General features: G+C 41.0%; 1 non-coding gene and 4 pseudogenes across 1 annotated transcript; 1 reads left to right on the plus strand and 4 right to left on the minus strand.

The window, feature by feature from the left end:
* Positions 1 to 3,317: 3,317 nt before the first annotated feature.
* Positions 3,318 to 3,424, plus strand: LOC120646607. The gene has a single exon (XR_005664508.1). It is a non-coding gene; the product is annotated as a small nucleolar RNA R71 (small nucleolar RNA).
* Positions 3,425 to 10,383: 6,959 nt separating this feature from the next.
* On the minus strand, positions 10,384 to 10,984 carry LOC120645044 (annotated as a pseudogene).
* A 3,870-nt stretch (positions 10,985 to 14,854) lies between these two features.
* On the minus strand, positions 14,855 to 15,606 carry LOC120645043 (annotated as a pseudogene).
* A 6,928-nt stretch (positions 15,607 to 22,534) lies between these two features.
* LOC120645895 lies at positions 22,535 to 23,090 on the minus strand (annotated as a pseudogene).
* A 1,673-nt stretch (positions 23,091 to 24,763) lies between these two features.
* LOC120645896 lies at positions 24,764 to 25,363 on the minus strand (annotated as a pseudogene).
* Positions 25,364 to 26,493: the final 1,130 nt, after the last annotated feature.

The raw sequence follows: 26,493 nt of genomic DNA on the forward strand, positions 1-26,493 counted from the left end.
CCCACGGGCCAGGTCGGCCGACCAGGTAGGTCGGTCGGCCTGCCTGGGGCGCCAACCGCCCCCAGCTTCGTCCAGCAGGCTTTCCTGGGCCTCCTTGTCCTAACCCCGTTGGTCTTGACCTTTCTTGAGTGGTCTGAACTGGGTTCTTGGGCTACACTTGGTCCATTTGAGCCTGAATCGGTGCTCTGATAATTTTTGTGATTTTATGTCGGGCCAAAGTGTGCTTGCAACCTGGATATTGGCTCAAAAACACAACTTGCATTTTCTAGAAGGTGTAGTGTGGTTTAAAGACTTTATGGTCAAGTTGATGCCTGAAAATGGTCATTAGTGAGCGCCAACAAGATCCCCCAAGCTGTCCTTTGCTCGTCCCGAGCAAAGTAGGACAAATCAGGTTGTTGATCAGAAAATCACTCTGACTCGTACCTTACCTATCATGTCATAGTATGTAGCAAAAATATTCATCTTTAAGCTTAAATAAGTTGGCTATCATACCTTTGCACAATTACCTTACTCCTTCATGGGGCTTCTTAGCCGTCTCCTTTTCTTGGGCTATTGAGAGATAGAACGGTGCATAGAGTAGTACTTACTTGCTCATAGATCTGCAATCCATTTGGAGATACTTTTTGAAAGATTTTTGAAAACATGGCAAAGTCCCCGGGATGACTCTCTCGAGGCACTCAACTTTTGTTATCACCAGGGCAGTATCAGCCTTCGGTCTTTCCTACTGCTAAAAAGGCTTTGTGGAGCTCAAGGTAGGATAAGAACAGGGCATACTTGCATTCCATATATTGTAAAGTCAAAGAGATGATCCATGGAGAAACAAGTCATGCAATCTCGATCAAAAGGTGTAAGTGTATGAGTGGATGGATGGATGTGGCTTACTCCTTGAAGCAATGGTTTTCTCTCTTGAATCATCCATGTCTCTTTTTTTTTGAGACATGGCTACCCCTTTATCTCTTTTTTTTGGTTCATGCTTCTTTGGCATGCCATCTTTTCTCTTTTTTGGGCAACCATAATATGACTTTATTTTATTTCAGGGATGTTCTACGAGAGAGTTACCAAGACATGGAGCTTTATTAATGGGAGATGGATGGATGGTGCTGCTCAATTCCTGGTGTAGAAATGTAGCAAAAGGATGAGACGTGTACGTGCTTATGATCGAGAAAGCATGAAAAGCATCTCACTAGGGTCACACAATTTGACAAAACCCAACAGAACATCAAGCAGTATATGTGTAAGGTTTTTCAGGGAATATGACATATGGCTCTTGTGGGACTTTGCTTATCACTGGGGAACTTGACTTTTTAGATTTTTGAAAACAACTTCAGATTTCAAGCATCACTAGAACAAACTTGCACAACCTTATTTACCATATCTAAACTCACAACAACTTAGACTTGGATCAAACCTATGCAACCCATAGAACTTTCAGGTTCATTGGTAAGGTATTTACATAACCAACAGATTTAAACTCAAGAGAACTCTCATTTTCAAACTAAGCACAACAGACATGGTAGAGCAAAGCAAATGTCATCCTTTCAACTTGTCATAAGGAGTTAAAACATTCTTACCGCGCATGATAAAAAGAGAAATAAAGCAGTAAATATTTATTTTATTTTGAAGGTTTTTATCAAATTTTATTCGAAAGCAAGTAAAGGATACAATTAACTTAGGGGAGGGAACCCCCCAAGCTAGCTCTTGGTTTAGGGTCCGAAAAGCAGGACCTTTCTCCATACCTGATCAGGTTGAGGTCGTTTCGTCCATACCTGAAGAAGTAGTAGCGGTCGATGACGTCTTATTCTTCTTGCGCCATTTGTTCTTGTTTTTCTTCGATGGTGTAGACAGTGTAGGAATCGGATCCTCGGAACTAGGATAGACGATTTCCAGATCTTCCCATACTGTATTGGTGATGACGTTGGGGATCTTCTGGTCGTCTTCCTCTGGCTCGGTTGGAGGAGTATGAATCTCCCAATCCTCCCAAGCTGGCTTGGAAGGGGAGTGATAATCTTGATCATCCCAACCGGGTTCTGCCCATAACCTCTATTTCTCACTATCCTCATGAATCAGAAATACTTCCCTCTTGTTTTGAAACTTGAACTTCATGATCCTTCCCATGATGCGTAGGCTGATTCTTCTTGTCCCTATATCAATTCTGGCATTTGTATCCTTGAGGAACGGTCGCCCAAGTATGAGCGGGATCCCAAGATCTCCTTCCATATCAAGGACTACGAAGTCCACTAATATGTAGGTATTCTTGACTTTCACCATAAGCCTTTCCACGACTCCTTCGGGATATCTCACCGTGGAATCCGCCAGCTGAACACACATAGTGGTAGGGGAAATTGATGGATAGCCTAGCTTTTCAAATGTTATCTTGGGCATGATGTTGACGCTGGCTCCAAGGTCACACAGGGCGTGATCAAATTCACAATCAAAGATTGAGCAACTGATCACTGGGTTCCAGGACTTCTCGTACTGTAGCTGCTAACTCGCCCCACGCACCTCTTCTTGGGCGTGTAAGCTTCTCTGCATAGCTGAGGGGTGTCCTGCTAAGTGGCTCTTTCCACATAGCATTTATGACATTGACGCTCTCTAGAGTTGATTCGAGTTTCCCCAGAATCTTCCCTAGTTCAGCAGTAGGTGTGGCAGCAACTAGCTAAGCCAATTGAGTTTCTAGCATCTTGTTGAAACTCAGCTGGTTCTTCATGGTGGTGGAGAATCCGTCCATCTTGGCATGGATGGTCTCCATAAATTTGTCTGTAGCGGCCAACTTTTTCTGAAGGGACTCATTGATCTTCGCTTGGCCGTAGACAAGATCTCTCAAGGTAGGTTGGTTAGGATTGAAAGAATTTGAATTGCCATTACCTCCTTGATAATATGGGCGTGGTTGATTCCACCTTTGACCTCCTTGCGGACGAAACCCATTGTTGCCATTGAGATACAATTCTTCTTCTTGGGTTTCCGGGCAATTGTCGCCTGAGTATCCAACATTCCCACAGACCTCGCACGCCATGCGAGTTTCTAAGGCTTGAAGTGTTTGCGTTTGAGCCTTATCTTGAGATTAAATCTCAAATTTCTTGAGGAGGAGATCAATCTTCATAGCGAGCATGTCGGCCTGCTTGACGGAGTGCATGCCTCGCTGGCATGGTTGGAGGCGATCATCGCTCCAATCTTGGTTGGACACCATCTTCTCAATCAATGATGTAGCTCTTTCAATGGTCAGCGAGAAGAAAGCTCCACCCACAGCGGCATCCACATGATCACAGGATGACTTTGTCAACCCATTGTAGAAATTCTGAAGAATGAGCCAATTGTCCATTCCATGGTGCGGACACGCTAGAATGTACTCCTGAAGTCTCTCCCAAGCTTCAGAAATTGACTCATTTGATGCCTGCTGTAAGTTCGAAATCTGACCACGAAGAGCATTGAATTTGCCCGTCAGGAAGAACTTCGAGAGGAACGCCTTGGCACATTTGTCCCAAGTGTCCACAGCAGCCTTGTTAGCATAAAACCACTGCTTCGCTCTCCCCAAGAGAGAGATCGGAAACAGACGGAGCCGAATTGCATCTTGTGATACACCCTTGATAACAAAAGTACTGCAGAGCTCCAGGAACTGCTGGAGATGAGAGCTGGCATCCTCATTGGCCTTGCCACAGAAAGGGCTGGCCTGCACCATCGTAATGAGACCCATCTTGATCTCGAAATTTTCCCTTCTGGTGTTAACCTCGGGCCCGGTGGGGACCTGGTTAGCAGACGGAGCAGAGTAATCACGGAGTGTCTTCTGGGCCATAGCTTGAGAAGCTGACGATGATGCGATGACTGGTTCGGCTGCCGAGAGTGAGATTTGAGGAGGTACGACACGAGGACAAACTATTCTCAAAAGTGACTCTGGATTGGAATGAAAGTTTTGCAGCAAGTCGAAACCGGTTATACACTACCCTGTTTTCATATCAACAAAGACAATAAAACAAAGCCAAGTTAGCCTGTTTAGCAAGCGAATACCAATTTCGATTTTGTTCACAACTTTTTCTATATACTTCAATCTGTGCCTTCCCCGGCAACAACGCCAAAAATGCTTATTGGCACCAACCAACACCAATTTGGGGTGGCAGTATTTCATGAACCACGAATAAATCCGCAAGCGCATGGAATACCGCTGTAGCATTTTACCCGGGAGTATACCGGGGTGTCATTTATATTTCCGCAGGGAAGACGGTAGTGAAGAGATATAGACTAGTTGATGAACTTTATCTAGATTGAATATTCTCATACATAAACAGGGGTAAGATATCTAACATGGTAGGAGGTAGTGTAACACACACACAAACTGCCCTTTGGATAAATAAATAATAGAAAAGATAAAAGATGCTCTAGGCCGGGAGCAAGGCAGAAGTTAGAGGTCGAGTCAACTGTGCTGGGCTAGCTATATCTATGCCATCTTATGGTTAGATCATCAGAGATTAAACTACACAACAGGGAGACCGGTACCGAAGCAACGGGAGGAGCCTGTACACCCCGGTGGCTTTATGTACTTCCTACCCCCCATACCGAATGTGGAGGATTACTCGGGCTCGGACAGGGCTGTCATCACCTACCGGCTACCTCTACAAACCGTGGGTATAGTTGGCGTCCAGCAACTCTTAGCTAATCTAGACACCATGTCTACACTAGTAAGCGATACTCTAGTGTCCCGCGCGGAGCCCCCACCCTTCGGATGGACAGACATCACACTAGAGCAAACATATGAATACTGGAGCAGTTGATAGAGTTCTAAGCACGATATGTTAACCATCGCAAGCACAGGGCGATCATGCAATGCAAGCATTGAACGATAATGCAACCATATCAAGAAGCATATATCCGATAACTCAGAACATACTTCAAGCAGATATCGGTAACCATAGTCTAATTCTATTACTAACAATCGAATATTATAAGAGAGAGCTAGAGATGAACGCATACCAGAACACTCGAGCAACTCCGACGACTCGAAGACTCCTAGACTTTTCCTAAACTCCACTAAGCCTTAAGACTAAGCAAGAGGTGAGTGAGGTGCGGTGTGTGTGTCCTATTCTCCCTTGTATTTATAGCAAGGAGCCACGGGGTGAAACCTATAGAACCGACCAAGGGGACCTATGAGGAGGCAACACGTGGCTTGGATGAGGCGGTGGGGCCCACGGGCCAGGTCGGCCGACCAGGTAGGTCGGTTGGCCTGCCCGGGGAGCCAATCGCCCCCAGCTTCATCCAGCAGGCTGTCCTGGGCCTCCTTGTCCTAACCCCGTTGGTCTTGGCCTATCTTGAGTGGTCTGAACTGGGTTCTTGGGCTACACTTGGTCCATTTGAGCCTGAATCGGTGCTCTGATAATTTCTGTGATTTTATGTCAGGCCAAAGTGTGCTTGCAACCTGCATATTAGCTCAAAAACACAACTTGCATTTTCTAGAAGGTGAAGTGTGGTTTAGGACTTTATTGGATAAATATGTATGTAAGAAATGCAAACTCTCATGATTTTCTGATCAAGTTGACGCATAGAAATGGTCATTAGTGAGCGTCAACATACACACGTGCTGCTACTCCCATCCCAAGCATGCAACGTCCAAGCTCAAGCACCTGTGAGGGGAAAATCAAAGTGTGAGGTTTATGGAAAACCTCAGCAAGCAAACTATTTTAACCAAGCTATTTAAATCACATTTTAATTAAACATCAGATTAATAATTTCATATAAAAGAAGTATCATACTGAGACAGTGTAACTTCAGGAAGAGATCTTCATAATGATGCTTCAATGCATATGCAAATTTTGCAATGCATTATGAATGCTTCAATGCAAATGCTAATGGTGCAATGCAATGGATGACTTCACTTCTACCCACAAAATCCCAAGGAAGGAAGTGAGGGCTGCAACCACATTGCTATATCTCAATGTGCGTTGCTGTACTGGTACTTATCGCACCAATCCGGTTACGGTTTCTTCATATGCATGTTCAATATGAGAGTGCAAAAGTATGATTGCAATGTATGAACTTCATGTACTTCCAAAATTTATAACTCCAAGAGCAATGCCACAAGTGGATAAATATATAAATCCACAAATAAAGAAAAATTCAGATCTTATTTAGCTAGTGTGAGCTTCTGAAATTTAATGGAGGCAATCCAAATAACAAAGGTAAAGCGAGTAGACCACATCGCTACGTTTACTTGCCTTCACCGGTGAGCTAAGCACGGTCCGAAGGTATACCACCTATTCACAAATATAGCTCAGCACCAAAACAAACACACTTCAAAACAAAAAATATCGAGTAAAGCAATCCTACGCCTAAACCCAACGTCCTCACATCAAGATATGCTAATCTAGTGAAAACAGCAGCACTGTTGCTTGTCTTTTTTTGGAATCTTTAATTCTAATGGACAAAAGTTCTGATATTTTGTCACAAGAATGATAACTTCATAGCCTACAAATTTCTAGTTATCAAAAAGTATAGGAAAAATCATTAACATTGGGTAAATTGGAGGTGAACCTTAATCTGATATTATGATAGGTTCTGCAGAACAGTTCTATTGAGACAGTCATAACTGGAGCTCCAAAATTTGGATGAATATGATCTTTACCAATCTCGAAAGCTTATGAAATTATCTACAACTCTTTAAACTACGAGAAAGTCCAAAATTGCAATTAAGATTCCCTAAACTTCAGCATAACAGACACCGTCCAGAATTATGAGACTGAAAAACAGTAGATTCCAACTTTAGTTTCTCCCTCATCTTAAATCCGATTGAGGTGTTCTCTGCGGCCATGGAAAGATCTCTAACTCTTCTCCAACTCATATTAAATGTTTGATATTTTTTTGAGATCATTAAGAGCATGAAAAAATGCCTCAAACAGAAACTGCACAGATTGATGACGTGCTGAGAAAAGCGACGAGGACAAAAGCTTAATCCTAGTCCAAAAGGCGACAAATACCGCTACTCCCAAGAGCTAAAAACTTCTAAAACTAGGAGGAAAACATGTTCCACAGTAAGGGCATGTCTCACCTAGGGTTTCCCCTTGCAAACAACAAGGGCGATTCCACTCCATTTCCCCTTCTTCCTTGCATCCAACCTCGCTGCACTACACAACACAAGGCGGCACCACCATGAACAGCGAGGAAAAAGCCATAGAGATAGGGAAAACAGAAAGAGGAGAGGAATCCCAACCAGTTTTTGAAGAGAAATGGCGAGGATCGACGAAGACGTGCCCTACTTTCCCTTCTCTTCTCATCTCTTCCTCTCCCTCTCCCCTCTCTTTTCTCACTCTGGTCACGGCAAAGGGCGGTGCAGGGAGGGGTGACGGCCTAGGGTTTAGAAAGGGGAGGGGTATTAGCGCGCACTGAAGCACGTGGGTACTATAGTGTGGGCCTGCCCGCCTAGTAGCTAAAAACACAATAACTTTTTGATCCAGACTCTGAACGCGACATGTAAATAGTCAAATGAAATGTACTCGACGAGCTCTACGCAACCACAGTGTTCGTTCCTCCATTCGAGCAATGGATCAAAAAAAATAATTTTAGACATTAACTTTATGTATTCCCATGTAGAAAGCGTATTTTGGCCTTCATTAATGTTGAGTGTTACGTTCTCCCCTCCTTAGAGGAATTTGTCCTCGAATTCAGCATCACTAACGCATGAGTGGGGAAAAAACAACATATAAAAAACTAATTACGCATTTTGGTTGAATGGGAGAAACATCTGTTGTTGCAAGTAGGCGGCGGGGTTCTGCAGGGCTAGCTGGCTGAACGGCGACAGAATGCGTTGTTGCTGTGCCACGATGCTCTGTACTATCAGATGGGCCAAAGGTTGCTGCTGCAGTAAGACAGACTGTTCCTGTAGGACAACTGCCTATCATTGTAGGATGCTAGATGCAAGTGCCTGCTGAAGCCTGTTGGACTGCACAATCGGGTGCTCATATCCGACGGCGGTGATAGGTGAGAGGTACTGTGGAATAGTGGCAGTAGAGGCGGCTAGTGAGCACTGCAGAATAATGAACGCGGTGGTAGCGCTCACCGAGAGAGAGCAAGGAGTGCAAGGAGGGCAAATATCTTGGCAGTCATGCTTGCTAAGAGGTACTCAACGGGTTTTAATTTCTAAATTCCTAGATTCTATCAGTGATATGGGTGGTGGATTACCTACGCATACGGGACCTATTTATACACAAGAGACTCCATATAGCTTTCTCAAGATTTGTTGCTTGTGCCTCCAAAATTTTTATCCAGATAAGCTAGTGATGACATAGTATCTAGTCAATTTTGGAATTTAGTGATAAATCCCCATGGATTGATGGTATGTGTTGGCAAGACATCTTGCTCTTAATGCCAGTAAAAGAGCGATTTTTTTCCTTTTGGCATTGTGTTGATATAAGTGTGACAACAGCATGGTTGGTTCACCTTTAAGCATGTCAAACACCTTTGGATCAATATATGCAGTCCACGTAATGGAGAGCCAGTAAAGTTGCGATCTGCAGATGTGGATCCAAATCATTTTGAGCTTAATTTGTCATCCACCTTGGATAGAATTTGCTCCAATAACCATTCCTCTAGATGAATGGGTTAACAGACTACTAGTTCCGGACGAAGTTATCATGTTCTCGGGATGCGATATGAATAAGATTTTCTAACTAACTAATTTACTATGCATTAAAACCAAGCTTGCTTAAACTATCTTCTTTTCCTCATTTCTGGAATAGCCAATTTCATCACTGCACAACTATAACATGTGCAAACAAAAAAATTATTATATTTCCATTCAATTGTTTAAATGTTGGATCATTTACTTGAAGTGTTTGAATTATAGATTTTGATGAGTTGGCACAAAATAATAGGAAACACAATTCCTTTTTCTAAATTCATTATTCCCGTATCATGGTAACATGCCAGTCAAATAAGTAATAAAAAATTTGTAGAGATATTTAATTTAGTGTATGAGCATGTAATATTCCCCATCTTGCCAGCAGTATAGATCGTTTTGTTAAACATATTGTTAATTGATTCCTGTGATAGGCTAAAATGAACTTTTTGGCCAAAGAGTCCGGTACATTTTTGTAAGCGACTTCATGGGTCTTATTTGCGGACTCAAGAATTATTTTTCTTGACAAGGCCACGTTCTGGTGTTCCCAAGATTTATTCCTACCGAAACCAATAATGTCAACTGCTTATGGAGGCAAGCACATTTTATTAACGAGATAAAATACACTAGTAAAAATACATATAAATATACATATACAAATGTACGGAACAAGTGGTAACATCTTTTGTAAAAATATTTTGGATTTAACATTAACCTTATTCGTTAGAACTCTAATGTTCGAAGGATTTTGGTGGCAGCAGTCGAAACATATTTATACAGTTGCAAAATAATGTGTGTATAATAGTTCGTGATGTTGCCCCTCTCTCCATCTATGCACATTTCAAGCAACTATAATATTACCTTCGATCCTACTATGCCCTTAGTGGAATGGTTCCATTGTCCCATCCAGTGAAATCCAAACTTTCACAGCTACCGAACTGCCTCAGGAAGTATGTATGTTGTAGTATATATTTACTACAAGTATGAGCATGTAATATTCCCCAACGTGCTAGCAGTATAGATCATTTTGTTACATATATTGTTAAGTTATTCCTGTGATAGTCTAAAATGATTTTTTTGGCCAAAGAGTCCAGTAGATTTTTGTGAGCGACTTCATGGGTCTTATTGGCGGACTCAAGGATTATTTTTCTTGACAAGGCCACGTTTTGGTGTTCCAAAGATTTGTTCCTACCTAAACCAATAATGTCAACTGCTTATGGAAGCATGCACATTTTATTGGCGAGATAAAATACACTAGTAAAAATACATATACATATACAAATGTATGGAACAAGAGGTAACATCATTTATAAAAATATTTTGGATTCAACATTAGCCTTACTGGTTAGAACTCTAATGTTCGAAGGTTTTTGGTGGCAGCGGTCGAAACATATTTATGCAGTTGCAAAATAATGTGTGTATAATAGTTCGTGATGTTGCCCCTCTCTCCATCAATGCACATTTCAAGAAAACATAATATTGCCATTAATCCTACTATGCCCCTAGTGGAATGGCTCCATTGTCCCATCCAGTGAAATCCAAACTTTCACAGCTACCGAACTTCCTCGGGAAGAATGTATCTTGTAGTATATATTTACTACAAGTATGGATCCAAAGGAATGATACATAGTATGTACGGTGACTGTGAAATGTATGGCACAAACTATAACAGAACACATTTGGACACAGATAGGACTTTAGAGTCTCAATCATTACTTTTCTTATTTCCAAGGAGTTACACACATCGGCATGAAAATGTTATTATAGAAGTACAATTCATATGGAATTTAGAAGATGGTAGAACCAACGATGGGTTGCTGCAAGAAGGCTGCAGGACTCATCAAAGCCAGTTGGTTGACTAGCTGCTGTTGCTGCCAGAAGGCGGCAGGGTGAGCCACAGCAAGTGGGTTGAATAGCTGCTGCGAGAAGGCGGCGGAGTTCGCAACTGCTAGTTGGTTGAGTGGAAGCAGTTGCTGCTGCGAGTAGGCAGCGGAGTTCACGGCCGCTAGCTAGTTGAATGGGAGCAACATCTGTTGTTGTAAGTAGGCGGCGGGGTTCTGCAGGGCTAGCTAGCTGAACGGCGAAATAACACATTGTTGCTGTGCCACGATGCTCTGTACTACCAGATGGGCCAGATTGCTGCTGTAGTAAGGCACACTGTTGCTGTAGGACAACTGCCTGTTATTGTAGGATGCTAGCTGCAAGTGCCTGCTGAAGCCTGTTGGACTGCACAATCGGGTGCTCATATCCTACGGCGGCGATAGGTGAGAGGTACTGTCAAATAGTGGCAGCGGAGGCGGCTAGTGAGCACTGTGGAATAATGAACACAGTGGTAGCACTGACCGAGAGAGCAAGGAGTGCAAGGAGGGCAAATATCTTGGCAGCCATGCTTGCTAAGTAACCCTAGGCACAAAATACTGAGAACCGAATATCGAATCGAAATTACCGAGAACCGAACTGAAATTACCGAAACCAAAATATTCGGTTCCTATTTCGGTTCCGTTCAGGAACTGAATTACCGAGGTAAATACCAAAACCGAACCGAGTTTACCGAATTTACCGAACTTACATGAAATGTGATAAGTTTGAGTGTTGTTATATTAGTGACAGTACTATTGTAGACTACTATATTCATATTTTGGCACTCGTAATTATAGTCATGTAGACTTTTATATGTATTTATATTTTGCACTATTATTATCTATGAAATGATGTTAAAATTAGTCTTTGAATTTACTATTACATCCTCTCTGTGATCAGTTCGGTACTGTTCGGTAAATATCAAAAACGAACCAAATTTTCTGGGTACCAAGTTTTTTTGGGAACCAATCGGTACTAATTTCCGAGTAACCGAATTTCCAATGGTACCGAAGAACCGAACCGATCGGTTCGGTATTTACCGAATACCTAGGGTGATTGCTAAGAGGTACTCAACGGGTTTTAATTTCTAAATTGCTAGATTCTATCAGTGATATGAGTGGTAGATTACCTACACATACGGGACCTATTTATACACAAGAGACTCCATGTAGCTTTCTCAAGATTTGTTGCCTGTGCCTCCAAAATTTGTATCCAGATAAGCTAGTGATGACATAGTACCTAGTCAATTTTGGAATTTAGTGATAAATCCCCTTGGATTCATGGAATGTGCAGGCAAGACAGCTTGCACTTAATACAAGTAAAAAGAAACTTTTTGTTTTTCCTTTTGGCATTGTGTTGATATAAGTGTGACAACAGGACGGTTGGTTCACCTTTAAGCATGTCAAACACCTTGGGATCAATGTATGCATTCCACGTAATGGTGAGCCAGTAAAGTTGCGATGTGCTGATGTGGATCCAAATCATTTTAAGCTTAATTTGTCATCCACCTTGGATAGGATTTGCGCCAATAACCATTCCTCTAGATGAATGGGTTAACAGACTACTAGTTCCAGGCGAAGTTATCATGTTCTTGGGATGCGATATGAATCAGATCTTCTAGCTCACTAATTTAAAACCAAGCTTGCTTAAACTATCTCCTTTTCCTCATTTATGGATTAGCCAACTTCATCACTCCACAACTATAACATGTGATGTTGATGCTCCAAAAAAAATATTATCATATTTCCATTCAATTGTTGGGTACAACATGTGGCTGTAGAGACGATAGAGCTCCGGCCCTATGCACTAAGCCTATTAAGATAATAAGGCAATTAAAATGTTGGATCACTTACTTGATGTGTTTGAATTATAGCTTTTGATGAGTTGGCACAAAATAACAGGAAGCACAATTCTTTTTTCTAAATTCATTATTCCCGTATCATTGTCACATCCTAGTCAAATATGTAATGAAAAAATTTATGGTGATATTTAATTTGGTGTATGAGCATGTAATATTCCCCATCTTGCTAGCAGTATAGAATGTTGTGTTAAATATATTGTTAATTGATTCGTCTGATAGGCTAAAATGAACTTTTTGGCCAAAGAGTCCGGTACATTTTTGTGAGCGACTTCATGGGTCTTATTGGCGGACTCAAGGATTATTTTTCTTGACAAGGCCATGTTCTGGTGTTCTCAAGATTTGTTCCTACCTAAACCAATAATGTCAACTGCTTATGGAAGCATGCACATTTTATTAGCGAGATAAAATACATTAGTAAATATACATATACATATACATATACATATGTACGGAACAAGGGGTAACATCTTTTATATAAAATTTTTGGATTCAACAATAACCTTATTCGTTAGAACTCTGGTGTTCGAAGGATTTTGGTGGTACCGATCGAAACATATTTATACAGTTGCAAAATAATGTGACTAATAGTTCGTGATGTTGCCCCTCTCGACATTTATCCACATTTCAACCAACTGAAATGTTACCTTCAATCCTTGTATGCCCCTAGTGGAATGGCTCCATTGTCCCGTCCAGTGAAATCCAAACTTTCACTTCCGGACTGCCTCAGGAAGTATGATGTAACACCCTAGATTTATTTCAAACCCGGAGGCTACCAAAAACATAATTAAAACACAAGTATAAAGATTAAATAGAAATTCGACAGAGTCTCCCACTTCCCATGCATGCCGCAATCATTTGGTACCTAAAAACCAATTAAACACAAGGGTGAGTAAGAATACTCAGCAAGCACAACTAGAACCGGAAAGAACATAGCAACAACGAGCCATGAAACTTGAATGAATGAACACCAGTCAAATAGTAGTCTCCGTCTGAAATGAACACAATTTGAAACATCCTTAGCATTTACCGGTAAAGCCGAGCAAGTGGGGCCAGCACTTACTCACAGGAACATGAATAAAAGAACCAAATTGCACATCCGGATACACCGGAACATGAATGGAATTTAAAAGAATATCTTGAAACTGGAATCAGGAAATGGGAAACATGAACAGATCATGGTTTTGAATAACATAAACACATGATAAGGCAATCGGATAACATAGGAAAAGAAATGGCAAGCAACTTACCAACAAACAAGTTCGTCGTGCACTTGCCTTAACCTTGTTGAGAACCCGATGCCACACGCTCGCCGCTAGAATTTATCGAACCTGTGGAATAAACCACTCTCAGAAACTAGTTCATATCGACCAAATGTCAATATACTTGAAGAAATCCGGAGCTAAAGGCCTAAAACGCTAACTCTCACAAGTTCTGAAAATTTGACCAATTCTCTGAGTTACTCGCTGTTTGGCCCATAACTTTTGATTATCTTAACCAAATGCAGTAAAAAATACATCTTGAACATCTACAGAAATTTCCTTCAACTTTCGTTACAGCGCCCAGTTGAAATTCGGCTTCTAAATAAGTCGAAAATAAATAAACAGTTTCTGCGCACTTTTTTTTCTAAAGGGAACAGCGACACAGTTTTGATGATATCTCCTAAACCGCTAATCGGAATTGAATGAAACCAGCGCCATTGGAAAGATATCGATGAAACCTACAACTTTCGTTGTTAGAGCAGGATCAAATTCCGCATCAATTAATGCCAGAAATTCATCTAATAAACCAGCTTAATTGAGTTAACAAAACTAAAAACCAATCGTCCGATTGAATCTCTACCAAAAACTTGCGGCCATGACTAATCAGATCAGCACCGTGGTATAACTCACCAATCGGCAAGAGCTTAGAACCAATTAAAGAAATCCTAACCTTCCTCATGGTTCCCCTCCCGCAGGATCCCTCTCCTGTGTTCCCTACCGTGTGCTGCTTTTCTTCCTTGCTTCTTCCTTGGATCCTCCCCCACGTTGGATTGAGTAGTTAGCAGGCAGCAGAGGCAAGGGGCGTGCAGCAGAAGAGGGTGGCGGCGCTGGGAGGTGGCCGCGAGATGGAAGGGGCGGCGGCGCTGCTGCTGGGATCGGGGAATAGGGAGGGGCGGCGCACGAAAACAGAAGTCGGGTGGAACAGATGTCTCGAGGGATTAAGAAACAGAAACCTAATGTGTATCCAATTGCCTAGATTCACCGGCTCGCCAGTAATTCGCCCGTTATCCAAACCTAGCATGTGAGTAATAAAATGGATTCGTTTTGACGAGCCCTACGCAGCCACGGTCTAAGATCATTCACACGACCAACGATTCAAAAACTCAAATTTTGGTCAACTCCGTAGTCTCCCTCAACTTGAAAATTTTAAAAAATATATGAATAATTGGGATATTACAATTTACTACAAGTCTGGATCCAAAGGTACGATACATAGTATGTACGGTGGCTGTGAAAGGTATGGCACAAACAATAACAGAACACATTTGGACATGGATAGGACTTTAGAGTCTCAATCATTACTTTTCTTATTTCCGCGGAGTTACACACGTCGGCATGAAAATGTTATTATAGAAGTAAAACTCATATGGAATTTAGAAGATGGTAGAACCAACGATGGGTTGCTGCAAGAAGGCTGCAGGACTCGTCAAAGCCAGCTGGTTGACTAGCTGCTGTTGCTGCCAGAAGGCGGCGGGGTGAGCCACAGCAAGTGGGTTGAATAGCTGCTGCGAGAAGGCGGCGGAGTTCGCAACAGCTAGTTGGTTGAATGGAAGCAGTTGCTGCTGCGAGTAGGCAGCAGAGTTCACGGTGGCTAGCTGGTTGAATGGGATGAACATCTGTTGCTGCAAGTAGGCGGCGGGGTTCTGCAGGGCTAGCTGGCTGAACGGCTAAAGAACGTGTTGTTGCTGTGCCATGATGCTCTGTATCGTTAGATGGGCCAAAGATTGCTGCTGCAGTAAGGCAGACTGTTGTTGTAGGACAATTGCCTGTAATTGTAGGACGCTAGCTGCAAGTGCATGCTGAAGCCTGTTGGACTGCACAATCGGGTTCTCATATCCGACTGCTGCGACAGGTGAGAAGTACTGTGGAATAGTAGCAGCGGAGGCGGCCAGGGAGCACTGGGGAATAATGATTGCGGTGGTAGCGCTCACAGAGAGAGCAAGGAGTGCAAGGAGGGCAAATATCTTGGTTGCCATGATTGCTAAGAGGTACTATATGGGTTTCAATTTCTAAGTTGTTGCTAGATTCTATCAGTGATATGGTTGGTGGATTACCTGCGCATACGGGACCTATTTATACACAAGAGACTCCTTGTAGCTTTCTCAAGATTTGTTGCTTGTGCCTCTAAAATGTTTATCCAGATAAGCTAGTGATGACATAGTATCTAATCAATTTTGGAATTTAGTGATAAATCCCCTTGGATTGATGGTATGTGCTGGCAACACAGCTTGCACTTAATACAAGTAAAAAAGAAACTTTTTTTTTCCTTTTGGCATTGGGTTGATATAAGTGTGACAACAGCACGGTTGGTTCACCTTTAAGTATGTCAAACTCCTTGGGATCAATGTATGCATTCCACGTAATGGTGAGCCAGTAAAGTTGCGATGTGCTGATGTGGATCCAAATCATTTTAAGCTTAATTTGTCATCTACCTTGGATATGATTTGCACCAATAACCATTCCTCTAGTTGAATGGGTTAACAGACTACTAGTTCCAGGCGAAGTTATCATGTTCTCGGGATGCAATATGAATCAGATCTTCTAGCTCACTAATTTAAAACCAAGCTTGCTTAATTAAACTATCTTCTTTCCCTCATTTATGGATTAGCCAACTTCATCACTCCACAACTATAACATGTGATGTTGATGCTCCAAAAAAAATATTATCATATTTCCATTCAATTGTTGGGTACAACATGTGGCTGTAGAGATGATAGAGCTCCGGCCCTATGCACTAAGCCTATTAAGATAATAAGGCAATTAAAATGTTGGATCACTTACTTGAAGTGTTTGAATTATAGCTTTTGATGAGTTGGCACAAAATAATAGGAAGCACAATTCTTTTTTTCTAAATTCATTATTCCCGTATCATTGTCACATCCTAGTAAAATATGTAATGAAAAAATTTATGGTGATATTTAATTTGGTGTATGAGCATGTAATATTCCCCATCTTGCTAGCAGTATAGAATGTTGTGTTAAATATATTGTTAATTTATTCCTCTGATAGGCTAAAATGAACGTTTTGGCCAAAGAGTCCGGTACATTTTTGTGAGCGACTTCATGGGTCTTATTGGCGGACTCAAGGATTATTTTTCTTGACAAGGCCATGTTCTGGTGTTCCCAAGATTTGTTCCTACCTAAACCAATAATGTCAACTGCTTATGGAAGCATGCACATTTTATAGGCGAGATAAAATACACTAGTAAAAATACATATACATATACAAATGTACAGAACAAGAGGTAACATCTTTTATAAAAATCTTTTGGATTCAACATTAGCCTTACTGGTTAGAACTCTAATGTTCGAAGGATTTTGGTGGCAGCGGTCAAAACATATTTATACAGTTGCAAAATAATGTGTGTATAATAGTTCATGATGTTGCAAAATATATATACGAGATGAATGAGTTAACAGACTATTAGTTCTTGGCGAAGTTATCATGTTCTCGGGATGCGATATGAATCAGATCTTCTAGCTCCAAAACTATAACATGTGAAGTTGATGCTCCAAAAAAAATATTATCATATTTCCATTCAATTGTTGGGTACAATGTGTGGCTGTAGAGACGATAGAACTCCGGCCCTATGCACTAAGCCTATTAAGATAATAAGGTAATTAAAATGTTGGATCATTTACTTGAAGTGTTTGAATTATAGCTTTTGATGAGTTGGCACAAAATAACAGGAAACACAATTCTTTTTTCTAAATTCAATATTCCCGTATCATGGTAACATGCTAGTCAAATATGTACCAAAAAAAAATGGTGATATTTAATTTGGTGAATCAGCGTGCAATATTCCCCATCTTTCTAGCAGTATAGATCGTTGTGTTAAATATATTGTTAATTTATTCCTGTGATAGCCTAAAATGAACTTTTTGGCCAAAGAGTCCGGTACATTTTTGTAAGCGACTTCACGGGTCTTATTGGCGGACTCAAGGATTATTTTTCTTGACAAGGCCATGTTCTGGTGTTCCCAAGATTTGTTCCTACCTAAACCAATAATGTCAACTGCTTACGAAAGCATGCACATTTTATTAGCGAGACAAAATACACTAATAAAAATACATATACATATACAAATGTACAGAACAAGAGGTAACATCTTTTATAAAAATCTTTTGGATTCAACATTAGCCTTACTGATTAGTACTCTAATGTTTGAAGGATTTTGGTGGCAGCGGTCGAAACATATTTATACAATTGCAAAATAATGTGAGTATAATAGTTCGTGATGTTGCCCCTCTCTCCATCAATGCACATTTCAAGCACCTATAATATTACCATCAATCCTACTATTCCCCTAGTGGAATGGATCCATTGTCCCATCCAGTGAAATCCAAACTTTCATAGCTACCGAACTGCCTCAGGAAGAATGTATGCTGTAGTTTATATTTACTACAAGTAGGGATCCAAAGGAACGATACAAAGTATGTACGGTGGCTGTGAAATGTATGACACAAACTATAACAGAACACATTTGGACACCAATAGGGCTTTAGAGTCTCATTCATTACTTTTCTTATTTCCGTGGAGTTACACACGTGGGCATGAAAATGTTATTATAGAAGTACAATTTATATGGAATTTAGAACATGGTAGAACCAACGATGGGTTTCTGCAAGAAGGCTGCAGGACTCGTCAAATCCAGTTGGTTGACTAGCTGCTGTTGCTGCCAGAAGGCGGCGGGGTGAGCCACAGCAAGTGGGTTGAATAGTTGCTGCGAGAAGGCGGCGGAGTTCGCAACTGCTAGTTGGTTGAATGGAAGCAGTTGCTGCTGCGAATATGCAATGGAGTTCACGGCTGCTAGCTGGTTGAGTGGGAGCAACATCTGTTGTTGCAACTAGGCGGCGGGGTTCTGCAGGGCTAGCTGGCCGAACGGTGAAAGAACGCATTGTTGCTATGCCACGATGCTCTGTACTATCAGATGGGCCAAAGATTGCTGCTGCAGTAAGGCAGACTGTTGCTGTAGGATAACTGCCTGTGATTGTAGGATGCTAGCTGCAAGTGCCTGCTGAAGCCTGTTGGACTGCACAATTGGGTGCTCATATCCGATGGCGGCGATAGGTGAGAGGTACTATGGAATAGTGGCAGTGGAGGCGGCTAGTGAGCACTGCAGAATAATGAACGCGGTGGTAGCGCTCTCCGAGAGAGCAAGGAGTGCAAGGAGGGCAAATATCTTGGCAGCCATGCTTGCTAAGAGGTACTCAACGGGGTTTAATTTCTAAATTGCTAGATTCTATCAGTGATATGGGTGGTGGATTACCTACGCATACGGGACCTATTTATACACAAGAGACTCCATGTAGCTTTCTCAAGATTTGTTGCTTGTGCCTCCAAAATTTTTATCCAGATAAGCTAGTGATGACATAGTATCTAGTCAATTTTGGAATTTAGTGATAAATCCCCTTGGATTGATGGTATGTGCTGGCAAGACAGCTTGCACTTAATACAAGTAAAAAAGCAAAAAAAATTTCCTTTTGGCATTGTGTTGAAATAAGTGTGACAACAGCACGGTTGGTTCACCTTTAAGCATGTCAAACACCTTGGGATCAATATATGCATTCCACGTAATGGTGAGCTAGTAAAGTTGTGATCTGCTGATGTGGATCCAAATCATTTTGAGCTTAATTTGTCATCCACCTTGGATAGGATTTGCACCAATAACCATTCCTCTAGATGAATGGGTTAACAGACTACTAGTTCCAGGCGAAGTTATCATGTTCGCGGGATGTTATATGATTCAGATCTTCTAGCTCACTAATTTACTGTGCATTAAAACCAAGCTTGCTTAAACTATCTTCTTTTCCTCATTTCTGGATTAGCCAATTTCATCACTGCACAACTATAACATGTGATGTTGATGCTTCAAAAAAATTATTAACATATTTTTATTCAATTGTTGGGTAAAACATGTGGCTGTAGAGATGATAGAATTCCGGCCCTACGCACTAAGCCTATTGAGATAATAAGGCAATTAAAATGTTTGATCATTTACTTGAAGTGTTTGTATTATAGCTTTTGATGAGTTGGCACAAAATAACAGGAACACAATTCTTTTTTCTAAATTCATTATTCACATATCATGGTAACATCCCAGTCAAATATGTAACAAAAAATTTATAGTGATATTTAATTTGGTGTATGAGCATGTAATATTCCCCATCTTTCCAGCAGTATAGATCGTTTTGTTAAATATATTGTTAATTGATTCCTGTGATAGGCTAAAATGAACCGTTTGGCCAAAGAGTCTGGTACATTTTTGTGAGCGACTTCATGGGTCTTATTGGCAGACCCAAAGATTATTTTTCTTGACAAGGCCACATTCTGGTGTTCCCAAGATTTATTCCTGCGTAAACCAATAATGTTAACAGCTTATGGAAGCATGCACATTTTATTAGCGAGATAAAATACATTAGTAAATATACATATACATATACATATACATATACATATACATATACATATACATATACATATACATATACATATACATATGTACGGAACAAGGGGTAACATCTTTTATATAAAATTTTTGGATTCAACAATAACCTTATTCGTTAGAACTCTGGTGTTCGAAGGATTTTGGTGGTACCGATCGAAACATATTTATACAGTTGCAAAATAATGTGACTATAATAGTTCGTGATGTTGCCCCTCTCGACATTTATCCACATTTCAACCAACTGAAATGTTACCTTCAATCCTTGTATGCCCCTAGTGGAATGGCTCCATTGTCCCGTCCAGTGAAATCCAAACTTTCACTTCCGGACTGCCTCAGGAAGTATGATGTAACACCCTAGATTTATTTCAAACCCGGAGGCTACCAAAAACATAATTAAAACACAAGTATAAAGATTAAATAGAAATTCGACAGAGTCTCCCCTATAAATAGGTCGTACTGGACAAGCGGTTTATATGAAGAGTTATCGAAATAGGATATGAATGATGAATAAGCATCACAACCCATCCCATCACCAAAAGAAATAAGTTGACCCCGACCAACCAAGTTCGCCTCAACCATAGAAAGAATAAGACAGCCAAGTTTAACCATTTATACTCTAGGAATTGACAATATCAACTAAACATGTGTAGAAGTGTGTGTAATCTCTTGCAGAAAGTGCTACTCCCACTTCCCATGCATGCCGCAATCATTTGGTACCTAAAAACCAATTAAACACAAGGGTGAGTAAGAATACTCAGCAAGCACAACTAGAACCGGAAAGAACATAGCAACAACGAGCCATGAAACTTGAATGAATGAACACCAGTCAAATAGTAGTCTCCGTCTGAAACGAACACAATTTGAAACATCCTTAGCATTTACCGGTAAAGCCGAGCAAGTGGGGCCAGCACTTACTCACAGGAACATGAATAAAAGAACCAAATTGCACATCCGGATACACCGGAACATGAATGGAATTTAAAAGAATATCTTGAAACTGGAATCAGGAAATGGGAAACATGAACAGATCATGGTTTTGAATAACATAAACACATGATAAGGCAATCGGATAACATAGGAAAAGAAATGGCGAGCAACTTGCCAACAAACAAGTTCGTCATGCACTTGCCTTAACCTTGTTGAGAACCCGATGCCACACGCCCGCCGCTAGAATTTATTGAACCTGTGGAATAAACCACTCTCAGAAACTAGTTCATATCGACCAAAAGCCAATATACTCGAAGAAATCCGGAGCTAAAGGCCTAAAACGTTAACTCTCACAAGTTCTGAAAATTCGACCAATTCTTTGAGTTACTCGCTGTTTGGCCCATAACTTTTGATTATCTTAACCAAATGCAGTAAAAAAATACATCTTGAACATCTACAGAAAATTTCCTTCAACTTTCGTTACAGCACCCAGTTGAAATTCGGCTTCTAAATAAGTCGAAAATAAATAAACAGTTTCTGCGCACTTTTTTTTTCTAAAGGGAACAGCGACACAGTTTTGATGATATCTCCTAAACCGCTAATCGGAATTGAATGAAACCAGCGCCATTGGAAAGATATCGATGAAACCTACAACTTTCGTTGTTAGAGCAGGATCAAATTCCGCATCAATTAATGCCAGAAATTCATCTAATAAACCAGCTTAATTGAGTTAACATAACTAAAAACCAATCGTCCGATTGAATCTCTACCAAAAACTTGCGGCCATGACTAATCAGTTCAGCACCGTGGTATAACTCACCAATCGGCAAGAGCTTAGAACCAATTAAAGAAATCCTAACCTTCCTCTTGGTTCCCCTCCCGCAGGATCCCTCTCGTTGGATTGAGTAGTTAGCAGGCAGCAGAGGCAAGGGGCGTGCAGCAGAAGAGGGTGGTGGCGCTGGGAGGTGGCGGCGAGATGGAAGGGGCGGCGGCGCTGCTGCTGGGATCGGGGAATAGGGAGGGGCGGCGCACGAAAACAGAAGTCGGGTGGAACAGATGTCTTGAGGGATTAAGAAACAGAAACCTAATGTGTATCCAATGGCCTAGATTCACCGGCTCGCCAGTAATTCGCCCGTTATCCAAACCTAGCATGTGAGTAGTAAAACGGATTCGTTTTGACGAGCCCTACGCAGCCACGGTCTAAGATCATTCATACGACCAACGATTCAAAAAGTCAAATTTTGGTCAACTCCGTAGTCTCCCTCAACTTGAAAATTTTGAAAAAAAATATGAATAATTGGGATATTACAATTTACTACAAGTATGGATCCAAAGGTACGATACATAGTATGTACGGTGGCTATGAAATGTATGGCACAAACAATAACAGAACACATTTGGGCATGGATAGGACTTTAGAGTCTCAATCATTACTTTTTTTATTTCCGCGGAGTTACACACGTCGGCATGAAAATGTTATTATAGAAGTACAACTCATATGGAATTTAGAAGATGGTAGAACCAACGATGGGTTGCTGCAAGAAGGCTGCAGGACTTGTCAAAGCTAGCTGGTTGAATAGCTGCTATTGCTGCCAGAAGACGGCGGGGTAAGCCACAGCAAGTGGGTTGAATAGCTGCTGCGAGAAGGCGGCGGAGTTTGCAACAGCTAGTTGGTTGAATGGAAGCAGTTGCTGCTGCAAGTAGGCAGCAGAGTTCACGGCGGCTAGCTGGTTGAATGGGAGGAACATCTGTTGCTGCAAGTAGGCGGCGGGGTTCTACAGGGCTAGCTGGCTGAACGGCGAAAGAACGCGTTGTTGCTGTGCCATGATGCTCTGTACTGTTAGATGGGCCAAAGATTGCTTCTGCAGTAAGGCAGATTGTTGTTGTATGACAATTGCCTGTGACTGTAGGATGCTAGCTGCAAGTGCATGCTGAAGCCTGTTGGACTGCACAATCGGGTTCTTATATCCGACTGCTGCGATAGGTGAGAGGTACTGTGGAATAGTGGCAGCGGAGGCGGCCACTGATCACGGCGGAGTAATGACCGCGGTGGTAGTGCTCACAGAGAGAGCAAGGAGTGCAAGGAGGGCAAATATCTTGGTTGCCATGCTTGCTAAGAGGTGCTATTTGGGTTTCAATTTCTAAGTTGTTGCTAGATTCTATCAGTGATATGGGTGGTGGATTACCTGCACATATGAGATCTATTTATACACAAGAGACTCCATGTAGCTTTCTCATGATTTGTTGCTTGTGCCTCCCAAATTTTTATCCTGATAAGCTAGTGATGACATGGTATCTAGTCAAATTTGGAATTTAGTGATAAATCTCTGATTGCATGTATGTGTTGGCAAGATAGCTTGCACTTAACACAAGTAAAAAGCAACTTTTTTTCCTTTTGGCATTGTGTTGACATAAGTGTGACTACAGCATGGTAGATTCACCTTTAAGCATGTCAAACAACTTTGGATCAAAATATGTGTTCCACTTAATGGTGAACCAGTAAAGTTGTGATATGCTGATGTGGATCCAAATCTGTCTGAGCTCAGTTTGTCATCCACCTCGGGTAGGATTTGCTTAACAGACTAGTTTCAGGCGAAGTAATCATGTTCTCGGGATGTGATATGAATCAGATCTTCTAGCTCACTAATTTACCGTGCATTAAAACCAAGCTTGCTTAAATTATCTTCTTTCCCTCATTTAGGAATTAACCAATTTCATCACCACACAACTATAACATGTGATGTTGGTGCTAAAAAAAATATTATCGTATTTCCGTTCAATTGTTGGGTACAACATGTGGCCGTAGAGACAATGAGAATTCCGGCCCTATGCACTAAGCCTATTAAAATAATAAAACAATTAAAATGTTGGATCATTTACTTTAAGTGTTTGAATTATAGCTTTTGATGAGTTGGCACAAATAATAGGAAACATAATTTTTTTTCTATATCCATTATTCCCGTATCATGGTAACATTCCAGTCAAATCAGTAACAAAAGTAATTTATAGTGATATTTTGTGTATGAGCATGTAATATTCCCCATCATGCTAGCAGTATAGATCATTGTGTTACATATATTGTTAATTTATTCCTGCGATAGGCTAAAACGAACTTTTTAGTCAAAGAGTCCGGTACATTTTTGTGAGCGACTTCATGGGTCTTATTGGTAGACCCAAAGATTATTTTTCTTGACAAGGCCACATTCTGGTGTTCCCAAGATTTATTCCTGCCTAAACCAATAATGTCAACAGCTTATGAAAGCATGCACATTTTATTAGCGAGATAAAATACATTAGTAAAAATGCATATACATATGCATATGTATGGAACAAGGGGTAACATCTTTTATATAAAATTTTTGGATTCAACAATAACCTTATTCGTTAGAACTCTAGTGTTCGAAGGATTTTGATGGTAGCGATCGAAACATATTTATACAATTGAAAAATAATGTGACTATAATAGTTCGTGATGTTGCCCCTCTCTCCATCTATCCACATTTCAACCAACTGAAATGTTACCGACAATCCTTGTATGCCCCTAGTGGAATGGCTCCATTGACCCATCCAGTGAAATCCAAACTTTCACTTCAGGAAGTATTTATGTTGTAGTATATATTTACTACAAGTATGGATCCAAAGGTACGATACATAGTATGTACGGTGGCTGTGGAATGTATGGCACAAAGAATTACAGAACACATTTGGACACGAATAGGACTTTAGAGTCCCAATCATTACTTTTCTTATTTCCGAGGAGTTACACACGTCAGCATGAAAATGTTTTTATAGAAGTACAACTCATATGGAATTTAGAAGATGGTAGAACCAACGATGGGTTGCTGCAAGAAGGCTGCATGGCTTGTCAAAGCCAGTTGGTTGACTAGCTGCTGTTGTTGCCAGAATGCGACGGGGTGAGCCACAGCAAGTGGGTTGAACAGCTGCTGCGAGAAGGCGGCGGAGTTCGCAACAGCAAGTTGGATGAATGGAAGCTGTTGCTGCTGCGAGTAGGCAGCAGAGTACACGGTGGCTAGCTGGTTGAAAGGGAGGAACATCTGTTGCTGCAAGTTGGCGGCGGGGTTCTGCAGGGCTAGCTGGCTAAACGGAGAAAGAACGCGTTGTTGCTGTGCCACGGTGCTCTGTACTGTCAGATGGGCCAAAGATTGCTACAGTAAGGCAGACTGTTGCTGTAGGACAATTGCCTGTGATTGTAGGACGCTAGCTGCAAGTGCATGCTGAAGCCTGTTGGACTGCACAATCGGGTTCTCATATCCGACTGCTGTGATAGGTGAGAAGTACTATGGAATAGTAGCAGCGGAGGCGGCCAGTGAGCACTAGGGAATAATGACTGCGGAGGTAGCGCTCACAGAGAGAGCAAGGAGTGCAAGGAGGGCAAATATCTTGGTTGCCATGATTGCTAAGAGGTACTATATGGGTTTCAATTTCTAAGTTGTTGCTAGATTCTATCAGTCATATGGGTGGTGGATTACCTGCGCATATGGGATCTATTTATTCACAAGAGACTCCATGTAGCTTTCTCATCATTTGTTGCTTGTGTCTCCAAATTTTTTTATCCTTATAAGCTAGTGATGACATGGTATCTAGTCAAATTTGGAATTTAGTGATAAATCTCCTCTGATTGCATGTATGTGTTGGCAAGACAGCTTGCACTTAACACAAGTAAAAAGCAACTTTTTTTTTCCTTTTGGCATTGTGTTGATATAAGTATGACAACAGCATGGTTGATTCACCTTTAAGCATGTCAGACACCTTTGGATCAAAATATGTGTTCCACTTAATGGTGAGCCAGTAAAGTTGCGATATGCTGATGTGGATCCAAATCTGTCTGTGCTCAGTTTGTCATCCACCTCGTGTAGGATTTTCTTAACAGACTAGTTTCTGGCGAAGTACTCATGTTCTCGGGATGTGATATGAATCAGATCTTCTAGCTCACTAATTTACCGTGCATTAAAACCAAGCTTGCTTAAATTATCTTCTTTCCCTCATTTAGGGATTAACCAATTTCATCACCACACAACTATAACTTGTGATGTTGGTGCCCCAAAAAAAATATTATCGTATTTCCATTCAATTGCTGGGTACAACATGTGGCCGTAGAGACGATGAGAATTCCGTCCCTATGCACAAAGCCTATTAAAATAATAAGGCAATTAAAATGTTGGATCATTTACGTTAAGTGTATGAATTATAGCTTTTGATGAGTTGGCACAAATAATAGGAAACATAATTTTTTTCTATATCCATTATTCCCGTATCATGGTAACATGCCAGTCAAATATGTAACAAAAGTAATTTATAGTGATATTTGGTGTATGAGCATGTAATATTCCCCATCATGCTAGCAGTATAGATCAAATGTTACATATATTGTTAATTTATTGCTGTTATAGGCTAAAATTAACTTTTTGGTCAATGAGTCCGGTACATTTTTGTGAGCGACTTCATGGGTCTTATTGGTAGACCCAAAGATTATTTTTCTTGACAAGGCCACATTCTGGTGTTCCCAAAATTTATTCCTGCC

The sequence above is a fragment of the Panicum virgatum genome, chromosome 8K (genome assembly GCF_016808335.1).
Source record: "Panicum virgatum strain AP13 chromosome 8K, P.virgatum_v5, whole genome shotgun sequence".
NCBI classification, from domain to species: Eukaryota; Viridiplantae; Streptophyta; class Magnoliopsida; order Poales; family Poaceae; genus Panicum; species Panicum virgatum.